Consider the following 7,898-nt stretch of genomic DNA (forward strand, 5'->3'; position numbering starts at 1 on the left):
TACATGAGAAAAACCACAGGGACGAAAAAGTATTCTTACGTAAGACTGGCTGAATAAAGGGGTAGAAAGCAGCAGAAGGAAGCTAAGCGAATGCAAACTCGTCCCTCTGAATCTATTGACAATAGGGATAAAATCAAAGAAGTGAAGAAAAAATAGACACATTTCTACATTTGATTAGATGAAAATTACATGCAAATTAAGTAGGTTACATCATCATTCAACTCAATATAGCTGTTAGTCATCTGGGATATTTTGGTTTGGTTTTTTTTTTTTTTTTTTTTTTCGGTGTGCGTGATTATTCACAATATGAAAATCATAATTCTTAGCTAACTTCCTCATTCTCCCCAAGACTTTTCTCATGGGCAAAAGTTTGACAAGAATCTTATCACAATATTGATGCCTCTGGCCTAATACAAGGTCAGAGCTCAGCTACATTAAAAGAATCATAGAAGAAAAAGTATTCTTACATAAGACTGGATGAATAAAGGGGTAGAAAGCAGCAAAAGGAAGCTAAGGAAATACAAACTCGTGCCTCTGAATCTACTGGCAATAAGGGATAAAATCATAGAAATGAGGAACAGAATTTTCTTGTACATTGCCAATCTATTACATAAGAATGATCTGAGGTGTCTTGCCCCTTAGCATTTTTTTTCGGAAACCACATTTTGATTGGTTTACTGCAGATGGTTTTAGGATTTGCTTAGTACCTAAAACTTTTACTCTCAAAATACAACTATTCTACAAAGCATAAAAAATACACACAGTATAGATAATATTTGGAGCTATAGCTTTAAGATGAATAATCACTTAATGGCTATGACTTATGTATGGTGACTAAAATACATAATCTAATGGCAGTAACAGTAGAAAATTTAGGTTTTCAAATAAGAAATATATACAATTTTTTCATAAAAGTATAAGGTATTATTTTCAAATATTTTCATCCTTATATAAAGTATTGACTCCTAATTGGGACAGAATTCGTTGAAACAGAAGCAATTTTACAACATAAGCCCATCCAGTTCTTCCAGGAAGATGTGTTCTAATTTAAGAAGGAAAAAATAAACCAAATGTGTTATTTGAAATTCAAAAGAATTATATGTATCACCAAACTATCTTAATCTTCCTCAGAGTAAAAATATAATACATTCCATAAAAAAAAACTGTTTAAAAATTCTGAGTAAACGGTCATTCCAAAGAAAGTGCCACATATCATATATTAATTTCTGAACAGCATTACTAACTAGTAGATTCAGCCAGATCCAAAGGTTTCCATTTATTCAGTGTAGTGCACAGTTTTGTAAAGTTCCCTTTCGGCAAAATGTCAGAGCTGTTACTATTCATGAATTAAATTACAACTTTATATCAAACAAAATTGAGCAAAACTAACCACTTGTTTCTTAAAGACATCTTCAAAACACCTTGACTCCCTCGTTGAGCCATATTTTTATGGTCACTTATATGTAACCCCGATGTTGGTCATACTGATGTCCTTAACAACTATATAATGGTCTCAACTGGTCTCTCAGTATCATTTCTGGGCCATGTCTCCATAACATAGGCAGGGTGATCTTCTCAAAATGCAACTCTAACCATGTTATTCTCCTCCTCAAATGTCTGCTATGGCCATAACTACAGCGCTGTAGGCTTTAGCCCTGTCTTTTTCTCTGATTCCACCTCAAGGCACTGTGCCTAGCTCTCCAATACAACCATATTCCCTTCATCCACAGAACCTTGGCATGAGATAGCCCTTCTTCATGAACTTCTTTCTCTCTTCACCCTCTCTCACTACACTCTTTATCTATTTCACTGTTCCTTTAGGTCCAAGCTCACAGGATATTGCCTCAAAGAAGGTTTCCCTGACACCTCATGTTCCATCAACCTTACCCCGTTGTATGCTGTGCTTTGCTAGCACCTATGACAGTTTCATTAATGACAGTCTCCTCCACAAGACTATAGAGCTTGGTGAGGCCAGGGCACATGCACCATGCCTGTCAATGTATTGTCTATATCTAGTTAAGCACCTGGCATTTAACAGTCCTTCAATTTGTTTGGTTGAATAAATGAAGAAAACCCTAAATAAAATGACATTTGTACAGCTTTCATTTCATCAATGTTCACTCTGAAATTTATACAATTTTAATTTGGGAAGTTAGAATATTTCTACATTTTTTAAAATCTGAAATTAATGCAAATAAAAATGTGGCTTAAGGAAAAATTGTGAAAAGAATTTGTAATGGGCAGATTACTGAGTGTTCTTCTAATGGAATGCTGGGTTGTTACATTTTTTTTTTCCAGTGACAATTTTTTTTTCATATTTAAAAACAAAATCAACTTCGCCCCAAATAACCCCCAAATTTAAAAAAAAAAACAGATTAAATAAAATTTATAGTGAATATACCCAGCAAACATCTATTTGTGCAAATAAACACTGTGTCTGTTACTGTGGTACGAACATTAAACAAACAATATACAAGTGTTCTTGGAGGTGAGGGGAGTTCCACGTGTTAACTCTGTGGAGTTTGGGAAGACACGAAGAGGAAGTGAGAGAATGTGGAAATCAATTTTGTTTACCATAATTCTGTTCATATAAACATATTCATAAAGACAAAAAAGGGCCAGGGGTGGTGGCTCATGCCTGTAATCCCAGCACTTTGGGAGGCCGAGGCAGGAGGATTACCTGAGGTCAGGAGTTTAAGTCCAGCCTGAGCAATATTGTGAAACCCCATCTCCACCAAAAATACAAAAAAATTAGCCAGGAGTGGTGGCATGCACCTGTGGTACCAGCTACTCAGGAGGCTGAGGCAGGAGGATCACCTGAGCCTGGGAGGCGAAGGTCACAGTGAACCAGATCAGGCCACTACACTCCAGGATGTGTGACAATGAGACTCCATTTCCAAAAAAAAGGAAAGGGAGCTTGAGATGAGATCTTGAAAAAAAATTGGAGAATACGTATTCCTGAACAACAACAACAAAAAAAAAAATAGAAGAGAAAATAAATTAAAATGATATAAGTGGATGGGAAGAAGAGGGAAGCAGAGGGGCCAACCAGGGTAAAAAAGGGGACCCAAAGAAGGGGAGCCTGAAGGAATCCAATGCCAGTGTGGATGTCCGTCTGTTTCCGTCTTCATCACTACTGTCTTAGGCTCCAGTTTTGCATCAGTCTCCTTACTTCCTGTCTCCATCCATAGTCTATCAGGATCCTTCAACACCCTCTACCTTGCCCCCACCTCTTCTGGGCTGCTCCCTTCCTCTTCTCCTTTTACTGGGATCTGGTTCACTCCAGGATCCTCAGGTCATAGTTCCTTTGGGCCATTCAAAGATTGATGCTATTCAGGGAGTTGTTGAGATGAAGGGAGGCATTTTGAGCAGCCAGCGGGTTGGGGAACACAGCCACGATGGTGTATAAGGCAGCAAGGTGCAAGCAGTGGCCATCCTCAGCAGTCCCACCATTGTCCCCTCCACCCTTGCCAGGGAGCCTCTGAGCTGAGTCTTGGCATTGGACATAGCAAGCTGCTTAAAGAGTTTGTCTGCCTCGGTACAGGTGATGCCCTCAGGGAGATCTGTCACCTCCAGCACCTGCCCCAAGACAACATCTGCTGTCTCCATGTCAGAGGAGGCGGATTTGAGTGCTTGTCTGTTGCCCTGGTTTCCATGTCCACTCTGTCCCTGGTGCACTGTGTAAGTTGACTGGCCATGGAGCAAGGGAGGGCAGATGGACAGATTATACTCTAAAGGCTGGCCTAAGAGGGAGTAGCACCCACCACTCTGTGCTGGACCCCCAGGCCAGGGGAACCATCTGAAGACAAACAAGGGACTGAGTCCTGTGCAGACAGCCACCACTGAAGCTGGTGACAGAAGAGGGTGGTAAAGCCTCGGAAGGAGATGTGTCAGGGCTGCTGCTCATTTGTGTGTTGGCCTGGGGGCTCATATCAGGATTGTACAGGTCTCCAGGCTTCTGGTCCTCGTGGTCCATGCTGTAGTATTTACAGTGACTCCACTGGATCCTGGATGGGTTCTGAGTGGGTTCAGGGTCCCATTAGCGAAATTCAACTGCATGACTACCACAGCTGGTCCAGAAGGTGACACTCCTGACTACTGCTGCGACATCTGTGGTAGACTGCAGGGAGAGAGAAACTGAAGCATCTGGTAATGCTGAGACCCAGGAGGTTGCAGAAACCTAACAGTAGGGCTTGTATGGTTCTGCTGAGCCAGTGGGATCATGCTGTAGTACACTGGTATGCCCCCTGTTGGGGGGCCTCCTTACCCAGACTGGCTCACAGGGGCCAGCCTGAGTTGCTAGAAAGGCCGCTGGACCACATTTTGTGAGCAATTACCCATTGAGACTTGGTAAGAAGGCTGTGGAGGGTACTGAACCACCAGGCCTTGCATCTGGCCCCCCACACTGCTTCTCCGACTGCGGAGCAGGCCCTGGTTCTGTGGCTGCTGGAACCCCTATCATTCCTTGGTAAGCCACCTGCTACCAGTTGGGCATCATGGGCTATAAACCGGGCTGCTGGGATGGCTGAGCAAGTTTTTGACCACATCGGGATCTGCAGGCCACCAGGTGAGAGAAATGTTAATATTGCTGGTTGGAATTAGGATATTGTCCAAGGGTATTATTAAGAAACCTGGATCTGTTGAGAAGGCTACATGTAGCCCCAGGGTAGCAGCACTTGCTGAGTAGCTGATGTTTGGCTAGAGATGGAACAGTTAGAGGTGGAGAGGGGCTGACCCATGGATGCCATGATGAAGTTAGTCTGCTGATGGTGCTGGGAGATGAGTGGGAGCTGAAATAGAGGTGCCGATGAGTCAGTTGCTTGGCACCTAAGGCTCATTTGTCCAAAGGAGTTGCTGAGGTCATCTGCCTGTGAGATCATATTATTCAAGGATGGCTGTTGCTGAGGTGTGAGTGGGACAGCACAAAGTTTGCTGCTGCTGCTGCTGCTGCCACTGCCGCTGCTGCTGCTCAAGGGAGAAGGTTCAGGATAGACTGGGATGAGGTGACCTGGTTGCACACTTCTGGGGCATGTAGTGTCACACCTGGCCTGGAGATCCTTCCTGTATTGCCACCTTTACTGCTGCCAATGCAGTCACCTTGAGTGAAGATAGAGATTCTGCTGAAGCTGCTGGCTTTGGTTACAGAGGGTTGCATGTTCTGGACAGAGCCATCAGCGTTCGTGCTGCTCCACGGCCATGGCTCCAAGGGATTTGAGTTCACTGTCTGTGCTGTTCCGGCAGCTGCTTGAGATGCAGCTGAACCTTCTGCAATTCCCCCTGATGTCATTTATATATCCTTTCTGGCCAGTCTCTTGGGGGTCAAATATTCTCTCTCAGACCCTTGCATATTTGTCCCCTTTCTCTTCTATTGACTTACTCCTCCTTCCTAAAGCACCACTTTTATTTATAATTAATTTCAGATTTTAAAACATGTAGGAATGTTCTAAGTTCCCATATTAAAACTGTATAAATTTTAGAGTAAGGATTAATGAAATGAAAACTTCTGTATAATGTCATTTCATTTAGGGTTTTCTTCATTCATTCAAAGAAACATATTAAAGGACTGTTACATGCCAGGTGCTGAGCTAGATATAGACAATACAGTGATGGGCACGGTACACATGGCCCTTGTCTTACAGAGCTCTGTAGTCTTGTGGGGGAGACAGTCATTATGTTTGACAGTTTCATCTATGAAATGGGCAAGCATTGTTAAAATTTAAGGAATATATTCACGTGGACAGCTGAGTAGTTAAAAATCAATCTTTTAAAGCCACAGTATGGGATACATCTTGACTTTTTTATGTCATTTCTTCGATCAGAATATTCCACCCTAGAGACATAAAAAGATACCAATTTCTCCAGTGATTACAACAGGATTAATCCTGCTAACCATTTGTTGATCCTACAGGAAAATGATAATAGTACATCTATAGTAAAGAATGCTATGCATCAATAAAAATAATACAGTAAATCAATAGATGAGGACATTGAAAGACTACCAAGGTATTTTGCTAAGTACAAAAATGTTTTGGGATTATAGATAGAGCATATGATATGATATCACTCATTTTAAAACTCTACAAAAGAGAAGTATACATTGATACATACATACATGCACATATATATATAATTAAATACATATGCAAATACATAGAAAAACAGTCTGAAAGGTATTCACCAATAGATGATAGTTGCTATGTTTGAGAAAGAAACTCAGATTAGAGCATCAGACACTTAGTACTCAAGATAATCAAATCATTGGTGCTATTTGAGTTAAAAATATGATATTGAATTTAAGTACAGCTTATGCATTTATCATTTTTAAAAGAGAAAAAGGAAATAAAACAGACAAATTATACTAAAGGAGTAAACTAGTCTTGTAGTGACTACTTTTAGCACCAGCAAGTGAAGGCAACCATAGAAGAAGAAAAATGATTTTATCTCTGACATTTGAACCAATGAAAGGATTCTTGTGCCAGAAAAGAGAATGTGGTCTTCATCAAAGGAGAACTAAGAAGCTATTGCCTAGATACTCTCCCCTCATTCCACAAATATGGGTAAGAATGCCATTGAAGGACTGAAATGCAGTGCTGCTCTCCCCAAGTCTCCATTGAGTTTGGAGCTCTAAGAGGTACTTTTAGGACCACCTCTGAGGAGTGGCATCTAATATCACATACCATCTAACTTAGATAGTCAAGAAATGTAGGCTACAGTCCATGAATGAAAACTCTACATTTCCTAAATTTTAGGAACTTTCTTAAGGTTGTCACTTTTATTTTCTCTTACCTGTTCACTTGTGCTAATTCTGAGGAAGAGAAAGAATCTGGGAAATTGGGGAAACCAGTCAATATTAAAGGAGAAAAAATTGCCAAGATATTGAATTAGTGACGGTCGTTTTATAAAGCAAAGACACACAAGATATTCAGAGTTCACTGGAGTGGAGTCAGAATGATAGTTCCCCAAAGAGGTCTCCATCCTAATCCCTGGAAACTGCAAATATATTACTTTATATAGCAATGGGAATTTTGCAGATGTAAAAAAGTATCCTGGATTACACAGGTGAGAGTAATGTAATCACAAGGGTCTTTTTAATGTGTCAGAGAGAACCAGAGAGAAAGAAGATTTAAAGATGTTATATTCCTGGCTTTGCAAATGGTGGAAGGGGCCGTGGGCCAAGATATCACATAGTCTCACCAACACTTTGATTTTAGCCCTGTGAGACATTTTATATTTCTGACATGAAAAAATATAAGACAAAGAGTTGTGCTGTTTTAAGCCACTAAGTTTGTAGGGATCTTAATTTTCTTCCTATACCTTAAGTGCCTTTTAGGTACTAGTGGGCCTTAGAAAAATTTCTTGTCATACTGCTTTATATATTACAGATGAGAAAATTGAGAGCTAAAGAAGTGAGGTGATTTGGCCCTCAGCTATTAACAAAACAATTAGGACTAAGATGTTCTGATATCTCCAGATGATATGAAAGATGGAAAAAGGAAGAGAAAGTGTTGCTCATCTTCATTTTCTCTAAGATTTTGTGATTGACAAAATATAAAAATTGAATAATACCAGGTACATGCTAAGGTTAACCCACACTCTATGCACGGCAAGTGCAACATATTAGTAAAATCTGGGGACTGTTCAATGCAGAGTTAAATTTTCAAGAGAAGATATATGTAGAGGTAGGTTTTAAAGTAAATTAGAGGTATTCATTTTCTGGTTTTCTCTAAATTTCTCTGTAGTGACTTTAAAAAGGTGCAGTAGTGAAGGATAAAGGCACAAAGATGGGTTCCTTTACATATTAATAGATAACTAAACAAAGACTAATAAAAATTCAATGATCATGCTGATTAGATTATTCTGGATTGTTTATCACTCTGCAGGCAGTGCCCATACCCAGC

At 40.2% G+C, this 7,898-nt stretch overlaps 1 pseudogene; it reads right to left on the reverse strand.

Moving 5' to 3' along the window:
• Positions 1-3,277: 3,277 nt before the first annotated feature.
• On the reverse strand, positions 3,278-5,378 carry LOC117098018 (annotated as a pseudogene).
• Between the last annotated feature and the right edge of the window lie 2,520 nt (positions 5,379-7,898).

This window comes from Trachypithecus francoisi, unplaced genomic scaffold, assembly GCF_009764315.1.
Source record: "Trachypithecus francoisi isolate TF-2019V2 unplaced genomic scaffold, Tfra_2.0 Lachesis_group15, whole genome shotgun sequence".
Lineage (NCBI taxonomy): Eukaryota > Metazoa > Chordata > Mammalia > Primates > Cercopithecidae > Trachypithecus > Trachypithecus francoisi.